Here is a 15,591-nt window from a genome sequence, read left to right as displayed (position 1 = left end):
GCAAGGCATGCTGCCACTTTAATCAAGCCCTCAGCCTTCTTGTAGCACCTTGAGAGATTGTTTTGGCCAGTGGTAAATGCAGCAATGTGTTCTCTCTTGAGATATTGACGTTTCTGGATTGGTGGCATGGTTTGACGGGATCCAGATGCCCAATCCGTATTTTTCCAGGACTCTTGCCTTGAGGCATACCAGGCTCCGGATTTTCAAGATGTAGCAGGGAAGCTAAAACATGTCCTTTGTTGAGGTAAGTGGATTTTGGAAAGCGAGGAAAAAATAAGTGGTAAGATCTGGTAGGATTCGGGATTCGCAGCTGGATTTTCACAACACCCCGCTCTCGATTCGTGCGGCTGCCACTGAAAGATCCACCCCGGCTCTTTCTTCAGGCGTTACGCTTCAGGTGCCCGACATCCAAAAGTTATCCAGGCACTACACTGCCGCATCGTTCTGCTTACACCAGAAGCGCTGGACGGCGCTTTATAAACCTTTTTCCGTTGTTTTTCTTTCTTCCACGTGAGACAAGAGCGGAGCGACAGCGCAGCATCGCTCTCCCGCGCACCCCGCGGCGGGGCCGGGCCATGACTCACCCTCCGGGGCCGAGTGGGGAAACTCCCGCTGCCGCCGGGCTGCCGGCAGAGCGCATGTGCGGAGGTTCCCAGCCTCCGCTCCTCGCACCCTCCCCTCCCCTCCTGCCTCTCTCCCGCCCTTCCTCCCTCCTCTCCGCCCTGCGCCGTCTCCTCTCCGTGCCGGCTGTGGGTGCTGAAGTTGGGCGGATGGCAGCAGCCCCGCTCCGCTAGGGACGAGCCGCCGCAGCCCTTCTCGGGATCGCTGAGCGCCAACTGCACGCAACCGGGCGGGGGTGGGTAAGGCGCTTGGCTTGTGTTTGAAGCCGCACCGCGTTGAAATGGTAGCAAAATGTCTGCTTTGGAGTGATGCGCGGAGTGGGGGAAAAGAAAAAAAAAAAAGAGAGGAAAGGAAAAAAAAAACAAAAACAAAAAAATCCCCAAACCAACAGAACGCGGGAGGGGTTGAGAGGAAGAGGAGGGAGGTAGGTGAGACGGAGAGAGGATGGATGGAGGGCGGTGGAGTGCAGCGGGAGGACCGGCTGTGTATCGGTGTGTGTGTGTGTAACAACGGGCGGCTGCGGCGCCGAGGCTGCAAGGTGGTGTTTCTGTGTGTGTGTGTGTGCGTGCGTGTGTGTGTGTGTGTGTGAGCGGCTCCGTGCCCGCGATGCACAAAGGGGTGGGGAACGGTGCCGCCGGCTCTGCCCGCGTTCTCCCTCGCAGCCCTCTGCCTGTGCCCGGGGTGCCGCGGGGATCCGCCGGGCGATGCCGCGGGGATGCGCCGTGCCGGGCGATGCCGCCCAGCCCGGGGCGGGGGGAGCGGGCCGCCCCCGGGAAAGCCGTGGGCACGCGCTGGCGGGGTGACAGCCGCCGGCTCGCGGTGTGGCAGCGCTCCCTCCTGCCTTTCCTCTTGACCTTCCCCTTGTAACGCGGGTCCGCTCGGTGGGAGGAGGGCAATTAATGCAATTATTATTTCAATCCGAGGAGCCGGCACGAGGCTGCTCTGAACCCGAGAGCTGCTTTCCTACCCCTCCTCCCCACTCTCGGACCGGGGAGCCCCCGCCGCCGCCCTTCGGGGCCGCACCGCCCTCCGCGGCATCCCCGCCCGCTCTGCCCTGCGGCATCGCCATCCGCCGGCCCCGGCCTCCTTCCCTCCCCAGGAAATGTCGGAGGGCGGGGGCGGCACGGCGGCGGGAGCAGGTAGCGGGCTCGGCCGGCGGGGCAGGGGCTGCTCCCGGTCCTGGCACCGGGACGGCGCACGGCGGCGCGGGGCTTCCCTGCGCCCGGGGAAACACCGGCTGCCGGCGGGGCGGGGGATGCTGCCGCCCTTCAGCCGCCCAAAGCCGCCGCGTGCTGCTGCTGCTCCCGCGGTTCCTCACCTCTCCCCGGGATGAAAGCTCCCGCAGTTAAGAAGGGTGAGGTTGCCTCTCTTGCTCGGCTGTCGAGCCTGTGTTGCACGATTTACTGCTGCCTCTTGATACCTAGGGAAACCCTGCCCGCACCGCCAGGCTTTGGACTGGCAGAGGCGTTTAGGATTTCCAATATTTGGTTTCCTTAATTCTGTGTCCGAGTTTTCACCAATGCGTGTCATAGGTTTGCAGCTTTTGCAAAATGGATGAAATCCCAAAACACCCTGCTAGGTAAATGTTGTGTATCGTTTGCAATACTATTGTAGGTAACAGGTGATAATTACATTTCCACAAATGTAATATATACATATACTGCACATTTTGGGAGTTCTGTAAAGGAAAATAGTTTTCATTCACATCAGTGGATGTGAGTGTCACTGTCCTTTTGTAAATCACTGGGGAATCTTTCTGCGACCAAAGCCAGTTAGGCAAACAAATTATTTGACCTTTATAAAGAGGTGATATTGCACACTGTTGTCACCGTTATCAAATATATATTCTTCATTTGATTCTATACTCAGAATAAGCAAAGTCTTAATAAAAGATGAGCGTGCCCCACCCTGATCAGTTTGCATAGCTGAAGGCCATGAGAGATGCAAGTATTTACCTCTCTAAAATACGTGAGAGTCAGACATTGAATGCCTTTCTCAATCAGGGCCTTAGATCCTTCCAAGTAGCCAAAATAGGAGCATAATTTGATTAAAAGCATACAAGCAAAAGAATTGCAGTTGTGAGTTGGACATTCAGTCCAATATCCTGGCTCTGACTGTGTTCATTAGCAGATACCAAAGGGAGAAAAATATAAGAAGCAGAGCTGGTATGCAGTGATCTTTTTCCTGCTATATGCTTTCAAGTTCAAGCAAACCGTAGTACAGGGATTTCTTAAACTCAGCTTGCTTTCTCTACTCCCTTTTCTTAATCTGTTTATTCTTTGGGCTCAACCACATTCTGTGGCAGTGCGCGCCACAATTTAATTATGAGTTGTGTGAAAAAGTACTTCCTTTTGTTTGCTATGAACCTGCTGTCTGATAATTTCATTAGGTGCTCCTTAGCCTTCGTAAGTGGCAAAGGCGTGCCCTGTGCCTGCGCAGGTGCTGGTGGTGTCCTCACAGCAGAGCAGGTCCTGCACTGATGGTTTGGATCCCTTCATTTTGTCTAACAGTAAGGTAGGAGAGCTGCCTGGGGCTGTAAGACTATCTCAAGCCTTCGGTCTTTATGCTGGAATCTACAGAAAAGAATAGTCATTCTTTTTCTTGTTATTCCACATGGATATTTGAAAAAAAAAAATGTCCCTAACCCATGAACTCATTTCAGAAAGGTTCTGAAAAGCTGTCTGCTGAAAATTAACTCCCTGCACTATTGATTGGAATCGAAGTCTGACTGACAGCAAAAACTCCCATCCTAATCCAGTCTCTCCTTACCCCGAACAGAAGATAAAATGTTTTATTTTCAAACTACAGCATTTTTCAAGGAGTATACTAAATACAAAATGGAAGCTGCACGTGAGGGGATATACATCCATGAACACTACACACTGGAATGAACATAACTGCTGATTCCTCTGCATAAAATAAATTAGAAGGGATACGTGTATTGAACAATGGGCATAGTTTCAAAAGTAAAATTTAAATCTCCCATAAAGTCTAATTGATTTGGAAGGATCTGTGACACAAGGAGTGCTTCTGATCTTGAATCATGCTTGTGGAGTGTTGATATTGATGAGACTGATGTAGCAGAGAGCCTCCCTGATCTCACTGCCAAGCCATGCTTGAGTTCAACACGAGTAATTTAAGAGACTAGAGAGCTACAAAAGCACAACTTGGACCCAGAGATCCAGAAACCAGCCACAGGCACAACTTGGAGCAATCAACATCAAATTGTGTACAGGTGGAGAACAGTAGAAACTCACATGAGCTGAGACCTCTTTCACGTAAAAATAGAACTCTGGTGGCCTCAGATACTGTAATCCCATCAGATTAAAGGAAGAAGGGACCAAGTGGCATTGCTACAAAGACAGGATAGAAGGAATGTCAGTCATTTTCAGGCTCCAGCCAGTCTCAAAGTAACCATGAGAATGGTTTGCAGTAATAAATGGCATATACATGTATGTACATTTATGCTATACATGTGAGTGGCAAACATATATATGTATATAAACTGTCCATCACTAAAAATTCATAAGCTTGAAAAAAAATGCAGTAAGATTAATGAGGTTAAACCTTTTCCTACTCATGTAATGAGTGAATGAAATCACTTTCTTACACATAGTTTCACACACATCTTTAAATACATAGCACATGGGGATTCCTGTGGGTACTCACAGGGTATACTATATAAAGCTCTTGCAGAGGTATTGGTTGAAGTTCCGCTAGCTCCCTTCTGATCATATCTCCGTGATGTCAGCTGTGGATTTATTTTGCACACGTACCAATGTCTCAACTTTGATGTCTTTAATGAAAAATAAATCCTCACCGTATTTGTAGTGCTGATTCTGTGAATATCTAAAAAAAAATTCTGAGAACATGATGTGCAAATTAGCTTAAAATCAGTTGAAAATGAAATCATACAAGAAATTTAGCATTTCTATTGACCTCTTGTTTGTCCTAAGTAGTCCTAGTAATGAAATAATGAAATCAGACTTTCCATATTGTTAATTAATTAAAAGCTTGTGCATAGGGTATAAAAACAAATGAATAGATTAAGTCTTAATTAAGTTTATCTATTTATGGTTATAGCTAATGGCTGTCATGATGCAGGCTGTAAGCAGGCCTGTGTGAGTGGCTTTGCAGGCTCCTGGGGGGTGCTCCCCCTTCCCAAGGTATGGAACCTGTGAGCTCTGCACCTCATCAGGTGCTGCCAAGTGGGACTGAGGCATGGGGCTGTGTGACAACCAATCCCATGGGCAGTTTACTGCTTCAGAGACCTCTGAAGAAAGAAGTGGCTGCCTCTACCTGAAGTTGAGTATCTGCTGTCAGAAGGTTTCCCTTGGCACTGCCACAGCTTCTAATGTGCACAAAGGAAGCAGCCATGCAGTATAACTGTGGCAGGGACCTATGGGAATGCATAAAGCACGCAACCAAGGATCTCATGGTCTTCACTGCTGCTCCTGTCCAGCCACCATGAAACCCAGGCTGTGGCTAACGTGGGTGCACTAAGCCAAAGTAGGGGCTGGGCATGCTATTGTGCTTCAGCTGCTTTGCACTGCTCTGGTGTTGCAAAATAGATGAAAATTCAATTTAAACGACTGGTGTGCTTTGAATAATTTGTGCTGTTCTACTATATTAATTAATCTCAGCTTATTTGTTTTTAATATAGAATAAATCAAAGTAACACAAACTAATTTAATGCTGAATCTATCATATCTTTATGTTTTTAGTGCTAGCTTTGTCTTTCATCTCCTTGTTTATAAAATATGGATGAAATGCTTCATATTTTTTCATACAATCACACTTTTCATATATTATTTATTTTGTAAGCAAATGGCAATGAGTTCTTAGAAAACAGAAAATTTCTAGACAAAATGTATGTAGGGAATTGCAGGTAGGGAGGTGGAATAGAAATGAAATGTTAAGAGAATCTTAAATCCTAAAGCGAAACATTACATACTACAAATTACACTTAAGGCACTCAGACACCTTAATGACAACTGTGCTACATAATCTTTCTCCATACAAAAATACAAAATAACTCGCCTAGTTTCATCGGTGAGAAAGGAAGTAAATTAGCAAGTGATGCGTAAACGCATCTATGCAGCTTCTGCTACCAAAGCAGCTTCCCTTAAAGCAGCTTGGCTCTTCCCTCCAGTGATGTCAGCCCCGTGCTTGCTGAAATATGAGGGAGTGCTCCCAAGCTAGACGACTGTATAACCCTAACTCTGTATGTGCTGCCTGGGAGAGAGTGAAACTAAGAAAATACAGCCTGTGAGAGGAGACTTCTACTCTATCATGGCTTCCTGCTGTAGCAGACTGTTGAATACACCACTTAGCTTTGTAATTTTGGCTCAGTGCAAGTCCATGCAAGACTTTCTGTTGGTCTGTTTTTGGAAGGTTGAATACAGTTTGGGCTGTTCTGCTGTGCTATGTTTTGCTATTTTGTGCTGTGGTTTACTGTAACAATGTCTTCATTTATCAGCAACTCATGGCAGTTGCAGTAAAATAATCCCATGAGTTCATAGATAAATCAATTACACAGGAATCACAGACGAAGGCTGACAGGTTATCCTTAGCACAACATTCTCATGCCTATTACAGTTCAGACAGCTTTTAAATGAGGGAGCTCGAAATGCAGGGCACTCCAAGAAGCAAGTGTTCAGCCAGTCATAGATACATTGTGGTTTAGGCAGGGTACTTAAGGAAGTCCTTGTATTGCTTGTAGCACCATACGCACTGGTCTCCTAAAAACCTAAATAAGAGAGAAATATGCAATATATTTTTAATACTGTGCTTATTATGCAATGAGAGTGACCTTCTGAAATTAGGAATTTTGCAGTCAATCTCCTTTATTATGGTGCTCTTACCCAGCCCTGCAGGCAGCTCCTAGTCTCCATCATTCATATTGCACCACACCTTTGGGTGGTGTAGATGAAGCTTTCTCAATTGTTTGCATTGTAGGAAAATCAAGAGGAGTGAGTAATAACTTCCTTTACAACGGCTTAGCAAGAAGCCCCAGTTTAATGAATATAGGTGGGAGTGTGGTCCCGATTACTCAGTATCCAAAAGGTAGTTTCATTTCCAAGTCTTAATGTTTTCAGAAATGAAAAAAGCTCTAAAATATTAATAAGATACTTTCATGGCTTTCAAGATGAGTTTGGGAATAGAGGAGCGAGATGTGTAACCTATCTTTTGTTATTCATTTAACAGTGGCTTAGAAGTCTACCCATGAATTATTTTTATGCTTAGCTCTTTGGAATGCAATTGTCATATAGTGGTCTGATAATCTAACTCATTCAGATTGATATAATCTGGTAACAAGTGTTTAATTTGTGCATTTTTTTCACTGTTATATTTACCACGTGTTAAAAGATTTTTTATTAATTCTATTTGTCCCACACAATGTGAAAAAATGATAATAATAATCGGAGTATTAGCTGAATAGTGAGCATCATGCTGACCAGAACAGACAAAGACGTTTTCAGATTATGTATCTGATTAGTTCATAAGTAAAACCATAAAACCAGCTCATATAGCTACTATAAAAATTCAAGACAGTACTTGCGTGGTGACGGTGCAGAAAAGAATAAAGGGTACTCCTCTGCCCAGAGTATGCAGCAACTTCATAAATTGTGGAATTATAAAAATGGCAGCTCTGAGTGATCAGCACCTTTACAAGTAGGCATTGGTCAGTGGTTCACTATACAAAGATTCACTATAGAGAAGTTTGACTATTTATGGGATTTGTCCTGAGCTCTCTCTGCAGTGGAACCATCCTGTATCAAACATCTGCCTCAAAGCACAAGTCTGTACTGCAAATTGAAGTGTAGGGTAGAGAGATTTGACATAAGTTGAACACTGGAAAAATCTAGTTAAAAGCAGCACTGTATCCTGTGCAAAAAAATGTCCTTATTTTACCTCTGCTATCTGTATGTCATCTCACATTCTACAGCACACAGAAACTGAAAAAAATCCACTCCTGAACTTCTTTATTTTTAAAACTAAATGACTCCTGAGGGCATTTACCATGAAATATGTTTTGTACTCTTTTAGACATTGTCTTAGCTCTTCTTAAACCTGCCTCAATTGATCGATATCCCTCTTCATCTAAGGACTTCCCAACTGTGTTTCAATAGCAGTCAGTGAAAAATACTGCAGTAACATGGCTTTCACATAGCGAGGATTTTGGTTTTACATAGCTAAGGAAGAACATCTCTACTGGATGCAGGACTGCACTGAGCCCTTCTTTTACTTGCCATGACTTTCAGTTCTTGTTAGATTCCTAAATTATGTCCCTTTAAAAAAACAGAAGCCTGAGCTGTTGCACCAGAACCTGACCATCTACATATGGCACTGTTAGAGTGATCCCAGATCGAGAGACTGTTCCCAATAAAATGCCTGCATGAAGCTGTCCTGTTATCCAGATCAGGGCAGTCTAATTATAGCAATATAACTAAATTGTCCATTTAACCTCAAAGCCGGGGAAGAAGCCCTGGAATTGCTTAGTTTTCCAACATAGATATGTCCCATCTTTTCAGGATAAAACTTCCAGCCTCTGGCTTTAGCTTGCATCCTTTCTTCTTTGGTGTATATTAGATTCAACCAAAGTAAATTCCAATTTGCAGTGACTTAGTTACTAATGGATCTAGATCATCTTAAGTCAGTGATTTGTCCCTGTTGGCCTACATTACTTCCTCAGTACTTGCCTACTACAAACACTGACAATTTGTATAGTTTCTTCTGTTTTGTTCATAATTTGGGGAAGGTTGTCAAATTGTGTTCAAGAACATATTTCTGAAGTATCCAATTAGAAACACCCCTTCTTAGTGGTTACTCACCATTTTTAATTTCAGACCAAGATTTATCAGTTTTTAGTTTACAGAATTTTACCAAGTTCATTTTTATCATGTTTATTCTATAACCACAATGTTGTGTGTACTAAGAGAAGTCAACTGATTTATGTTATTATATAGTCATCAACTTCAGTCATCAAATTAGTAACCTTATGTAAAATACTAATATAGATACATTTCAATAATCTAAAACATATTTATATAGTTTCATATACTATATTTACCATAGCGCTCTATTCCTTCAAATGAATATTAATATTCTATCAAATCCGTGGGATGTGGTGGGTATGGTTTTATATTCAATATTCATTTCTTCCAAGCATAACATCATAAAGAAGAATTCTTCAAGCATATTCAGTAAAAAAGTGTGAAATTTAGGGAAGGGGAGTGGCTTATATCTGTATGTGCATGATACAATGGGAAAGTTATATATACTTTGTGTGATTGAATACTGATGAACTTTTTTCTCAACCATGCATATAGTGCTCAGACAAACACTCTGACCTGACTTCATACAATGTGTAAAATCAAATGACATTTCAGAAACTTTCAAGAAAATAGAGCTCAGAATTCATGTATTATTATAATCTAGAGAATCTAGGCAATTTAGTAAACACTGAGAACTTTGAGTAATCTCTGAGAACACAGAGCACATAATGGAAAGGCCATCCTTACTAATGCTACCTTAGGAAGCATTATAAAATAATTGTTCCATACACCCTCTTTTTCAGCAAGCTTATTTTTTGAAGAACTATGTAACTTCTGCATTCTAGGACATAGTAAGCAACACTGCTATTTCATGAAAGACAAATGCCTATCAATTGATTCCTCAGGATCACAAAGTATAATACTGGCAGATGCAGAGATTGAGTATAATAAGAAAAATTTGTTTTCTTGTTGATTTAAAGAGTCAAAATTTAACACCAAGGATCTTGACTCACACTTAACATGACGGCTTTACTTTTACCAAAGTAACGCTGATATGTAAAACATTGGGGAAAGCTTAAGATACAGAAAGTCTCCAGGAAAAAAAAGGGAGTTTGCATTTGACTCAGAAATCAGTCTTTCTAATCAAATGACCAGAGCAAAGACTATCTATTTCGATCCATTATTATTACTTTCAGCATAATAAGTATTAGTTATAGTCCTGATAGAAAAACATCTCTCAGTAGGAAGCATGGCTTTGGATGGTTGACCATTGTAGCCCTACTTTTTGTAAACGAGAGAGAAAAGAGAAATGTAGTCAGTATCACGATACCTTCTGCAGTTATCTTCTGTTATTTGGTTCATCAGATCTTTTTTGTTTTGGTTTTGATTGTTTGGTTTGTCGTGTATGTATTTTTCTTTTTTTATTTATTTTGCTTTGGTTTAATTTCATTTTGTTTTGTCTTTGTGTGTGTGTGATCCATTATTACCTATAGCTTTGTCTGACATAACTCCCAATACACAGAGTCAGTAAGATAATACCTGTTCTAGCTTTATCAAATGAAATAGAAAATAACTTTATACACAAATCTGTTGGTAGTTTTTTTCTGATAAAACATCCTGTGAGATAACAATTATAATGCACATTATTCATTTTATTTTTATTGCGAGTAACAGGAGGGCTAAGAGTGAATTAATTAGTCAACTCATGCTTAATTCTGCTAACAAATGCATAATACATTTTCTAATCCTAAATTACTCTGAACATTAACAACACTATACATCTTCAACTTGATCGGATCTTGGCCTAGGAGAGATGTTTTAATCAATCTAAATCAGCATATGTATATTTGTTTTTTATTTATTTTTAGTTTAGTTTCAAATATTTTGAATAAATTGCTTTGTGCTGAGCACAGAACACATTCATGAACAGTGGTATAAGTTACTCCCAGTCAGTTTTTCCAAGATGCTTGCCCTGAAGTATTCTGATAGCCCAAGTAAATCTAAAAGTATTTTATTTCTTAGTGAAATGTTACTCCATGTTCCTTTAAAGGTGGGGAAAAAGACTCATTGAATTCAAGTAAATATGGATTAAAATGACATTAATATAAGACAGCATTTTATATTTTTAATTGAAGTTAAGCAGTATTAATACGGTACACTTTTCTTTTAAATCTATGTTAGACCTCGATCCATTTAAGTGAGAGACTGCTTTAAATTGTGCTAGAATCTTATCCTCTGAGGTAAAGAGCGTATGCAGCAGGGTGCCAAGCAAATCAACCGCTATTGAACCAGACTGGCAGCATGTGCTTGGCAGCATTCTGGTTTAGGCTGCTTTTTATTAGTGTGGGCAATTCCAGCAGGTGGCTTAAGAATAGTTGCAGGAGGACTGGAAAATAAGAGCATAGACTGGAGGGAGCACCCTGGCTAATTGCATCCAAATCCCCAGCTGTTTCCAACCACCAGCTATTACCTTTTCTTCTTTTCCAGATCGATTTAATGTTAGAAGCAGGAAGGTTTTTACATCTATTCTAATTGTAAGAGTGTTCCAGAGATCCAGTTGATAACCTTTTTCTTCTTTCCTGACATGTTTATCCAAAGGCAGCTTATTCCCCATTTGTTCCTTTGCAGTCCTCCATATTAAACTGATCTCCCATCCTTCCAGTTGTCCGCCTAACATAATCATCATCCTCCCTTTTAATATTTGTCCCTACATTGCTCCTAAGATTAAATAGACCTCAGAAGATGGAGGAAATCCTCAGAGTGTGAAATCTCTGAATCTTGCAAAGAAAGAGGTCTCAAATGCCTTGGCAACATCTCTCCTTCCATTCATGAAAAACCTCCTCCAGCATTTTCTCTTCCTAATTTATCTGTGGAGTTCACTGTAGTAGGAATGTGATAGACTGTATGACTACTCCATAAACATCCCCTCATTCTCTTTCATTTAAAGGCGATCCCATGTTAAGGTGCAGCTAAAACCCAAAGAAAGCTTATAATTGTGTCGCTTGAGTTTCAGCTCTGTGATACAGAGCCTTCCTTGCTGTAAATAATGGCATTGAAACATGTGAGATCAAGTGTCTGAGAATAAATTCAGCCACATAAACTTCTGGTCTATGTCTGACTGAAGGCAATATCCTAAAACTCATTTCTGATGCTGTTGCAATTTATTCTGTGGGGAAACCCATTGATTATGATGCCCCAACTGAGGTGAACAAGTGACTGGTTGTCAGTAGAAGTTGTGATACGGATTAACACACAGAAACTTGTATCAGAGCTTGTGCATTGTGGAAGAAAAATTAACATTTCAGATGTAATAGTAGTTAGGAAAACTAAAAATTACATCGACTTCTGTATGTATCTTCCCTATCTTAAATGTAAGGGGAAAAAAAAAAGGTATATTAGAATATTAGAATGAAAATAAGCAAGACATGAAATGAAAAAAAAAAGTTGATACAGATTTGGTTGGAGTTATTTCAAACCAAATAAATTCAGGAAGAAACAAAGCAAGATGTTGCTAATTTGTTAAAAAAATAATCTAATGTAACAGAATTGTTCTTGCTTACTACTGTGTAAAGAGAGAGCTGGAAGTTTCTTCTTTTTTTTTTTTTTTTCCCTTCTTATTTCTATTGCAAGGTTACATTTCCACTGATCTGGATACAGGAAAGCTTAAACATCAATATACTTCTTTATCTTCTCAGACAAAAATTGCTTTTTCATGAAACTCTTCTGTAAGTTATTTACAAGTGCTTCTTAATTTTGGCATCTTGTAGACACTAAATGAATAAGCAAAATATAAACAGAGACATTTAGATATTAGTCTAGAAGAGCAGGGTTCCAACAGTGGTAACTATGTGATGCAGATGCTTTGGTTCACCTACATGAGATTACACGGTGCAGTCAAAAATGTCACACACTTTTATTTGGTACTACATGAGTCACTTTTGGAAGAAAAGTCAAATCATGGGAGAAAATTAAATGTTTGTCAATGATGTGAAGAATCTGGGCCATTTGGATGAATTGGCTTATGAGTGTTCTCAGAGTTAACCATTTTATGAACTAGGTATTGTTGACCCACTTGTAGACTTGAATTGAAACAGACTATGCTGCTTAATGAAAGTTTCACACTCATGTAAAGAATTGTCTTTACACCTAAGTAAAGGTTTGAACTGACAGTAATCATGACATTTCCTTTATTCCTCTTACTGTAGTTCTAGCTGAGTACTGAGTAGTACAGCTAAAGTACTCAGCTCTTTCTTAGGGCAGGGACCTCACTTCAAAATGAGATTTGGCCAGACTCATCAAATATCTGATGCGATTAACAGGCAGCAATGCCTCCAGCAAATGCAGTTGTAACTCAACCTCAGTTTATTTCTAATAGTTAAAAAAATTGTATTCTTCAAACAAACATTAAAGCCTTTCAGAAACCATCTGAATTTGGCATCTAGACTGTTTCAGACTTTGAATGTTTTTCACTGCTTCTTAGTAATGCTCAAGGTTAGTGCTGTTATTGCACTGAAAACAATTCCATCCACATCTCCTTCCTAAGTTGCCGCATGGGTGCCAAACCAAAGGGCAACATGTGTTATGAGTATTATCTACATGTGTCAGAGGAGAGTTCCCTGCTTATAAAAAGCAGCTACCCCAAGACTGTAGCTATGCACACACAATTTGATAAAGGCCAGTCTGAAACTCAGACGCTCTAAATAAATGTTTGGAAACAGCACTGAGATGTTCTCTGTGACCAAGCAGTGAGCACTGATCTGTGTGTCCAAGTGACTCCATGAGGCTCAGTGTCTGAGCCTGCCTGGCCCTCTTCTACAGAAAGAAATCTTGCCTTGTTCACAGTGCAGTGATCTGAATGGAACATGGGAACCTCCCACACATACAACTGGTTGGAATACATGATTTTTGTCCCCTTGTAAGCAAAGCTTCTATAAGGCAGAAAGAAAGTCACCAAATAACATGTTTATTCTGGCTAGGAATTTGATTTGTGGTTCACCAAAATCAAAAATCAGGCGTGAATTTACACAAAATATTGTCGTCAAGAATGTCTAGTCTTCGTCATTCTCTCTCCAGAAGTTATCAGTCATAGTACAATTGTAAAAACAATGTTGAAATTTAGAGTGAAGACAGGGAGGCAAAATTCAAGAAGTTTTGAGACATTTTGATTGTCTTTGAGAAGTATTCATAGCCTCTTCGAAGTAGTAATGGGAATGGCAAGAATAGAAGTAGATCTGTAGGGATATGATGGTCAGTGGCCAGAGATGGTTGCTGACAATAAGAGCGGTCGTATAATTTCCTGTTTGATGCTCCTGCATCCTGAAAAATTAAATTAAAAATATTTTCAACAAAAATATCATAGTACTTGTCCTCAAGTCTGTTCCATTGAGAAGATGTTATTCTAAATCAGTAACTGCAAAGCATTTACAAATGTGAAACAATGGGCATGAGCAGAAGCCATCAGCCTTGCAGTAAAATATGCAAACACTTACTTTATGTCAAAACATGTGAGTTCAATTTAATTATATTTAATTCCACAAAACTACAGAAAATTTGCTTTTGGAAGAGGAAGTGATTGAGTCAGCTTCACATAAAACAAAGTTTTTCCTGTTGAGTAAGTGGGATGAATCTTCTATTGAGATGCTAACTACTGTTTCATTGTCTGGCATACAGCCCTTCTATATGATCTGAAAACCTTTTTATTCCACAGTCACATATATTCACTGTGAACCTTTTACCTCTGGCTCTCCAGCTGTTTCCCTGCTTGCATCTGGAGGCAAGAACTGCTGAACTTGAAGAGCAGGAAAACTAATTATTGGTATAGACAGTCTACAGAAAGATTTAGGTAGTATGTACACTTTAGAACTGTCTATCCAGATTTTCTGGGTAAAGAAACAATTCTGCAAGAGCAAAAGTAATAACCTGCAGAACCTGAGAGACTGACAAGATGTTAAAAGGACATTCAGAATGTAGGAAGGCAAGACGTGGGTACATCAGGCATTGAGGATGTAATGGTGGACAGCAAGGACATGTACTGAAGTCAGAACATTAAGTTCTGGATGTTAGTGGGAAAAAAAAAAGAGGAATTCAGCGATGACTATGTTGATGAAAACCTGGAAGTATGCAAAACGAGAGTGAAAAAATAAAAGCAAAAAGAAGTGAAAACGCACTCTCAGTACTTGAAGGGAGACTATAAACAGGAGGGGGAACAACTGTTTAAATGGGTTGATAGTGATAGGACAAGGGAGAATGGTTTTAAACTAGGACAGGGGAGATTTAAGTTAGGCGTTATGGGAAGCTTTTCACTCAGAGGGTGGTGATGCACTGGAGCAGGTTGCTCAGAGAAGTTTAGTATGTACTGTCCCTGGAGGTATTCAAGGCAACTCTGGATGTGGCTCTGGACTGGCTGGTCTGGTGGTTGGCGATCCTGCCCATGGCAGGGGGGTTGGAACTAGATGATCTTTGAGGTACTTTTCAACACAGGCCATGCTATGAAAAAGCATAAAGCTGGGGGGACAATGATAAAAGTGAAGGGGAAAAATAGACCTTTTTCTGTAGAGATAGGAATGAGAGATTTCAGGTCTCAGAAAAAATGAAATATTTCAACAGATGAAATGGCAAATGAAGGAGAGAGGAATCAATGAATGAAGTTTAAAATGTTGGAAACAAAGTTATTTGAAAGATTATGGTACAGAACAAACTAGAAAATCTGAAGAGTAATTAATGACAGTTTCTTTTTATCTATTTATTAACTAGCCAGTGCAACATCACAGAGAAGATCATAGGTAGATGAGAGGCTGAACAGAGCTAGATCTCACCAACAGTAAGCTGACTACCTAGATACCAGTGTAGACATAAGGCAGCAGAGCATTGTAGGGAAAAGAAAAGCAATGTTAAAGAACTGAAAAAAGAAGCAGTAGATGCTGAAGAATATTATGGTGAAGAATGAGGGGAATGGAAGGAACTTATTATAGACACATTTTAACATAAAAGCTGATTTCTAATTTTTTTATTTTCAAAATTGGTTTCTAGTATCTGAGGAGTACAGTTGTCCATAACAAGAGGTTTATTCTGCCTGAATATTAGTTGTTACAGAAGTTTGGATTTTAAAATAGCTTAAAACATAATAATCTTTAACTGCATTATAATGCCACATGTCAACAGCACCAGAATCAACCAACCAAACAAAAAAGGT

At 40.6% G+C, this 15,591-nt stretch overlaps 1 protein-coding gene across 1 annotated transcript in view; it reads left to right on the top strand.

Annotated features, from left to right (window-relative positions):
- Positions 1-800: 800 nt before the first annotated feature.
- The window catches only part of RGS17 (regulator of G protein signaling 17), a 64,470-nt gene continuing 49,679 nt past the window's right edge, over positions 801-15,591 (top strand). The window contains exon 1 of the mRNA XM_065732606.1: positions 801-856. The gene's annotated coding sequence lies outside the window, so the exon portion shown is untranslated. The remainder of the gene's footprint in view (positions 857-15,591) is intronic.

The sequence above is a fragment of the Cyrtonyx montezumae genome, unplaced genomic scaffold, assembly GCF_038088225.1.
Source record: "Cyrtonyx montezumae isolate F1298 unplaced genomic scaffold, pur_monq_1.0 scaffold_0, whole genome shotgun sequence".
NCBI lineage: Eukaryota > Metazoa > Chordata > Aves > Galliformes > Odontophoridae > Cyrtonyx > Cyrtonyx montezumae.
The sequence above is the reverse complement of the archived record's forward strand: the minus strand, read 5'-3'. Positions and strand labels throughout refer to the sequence as shown.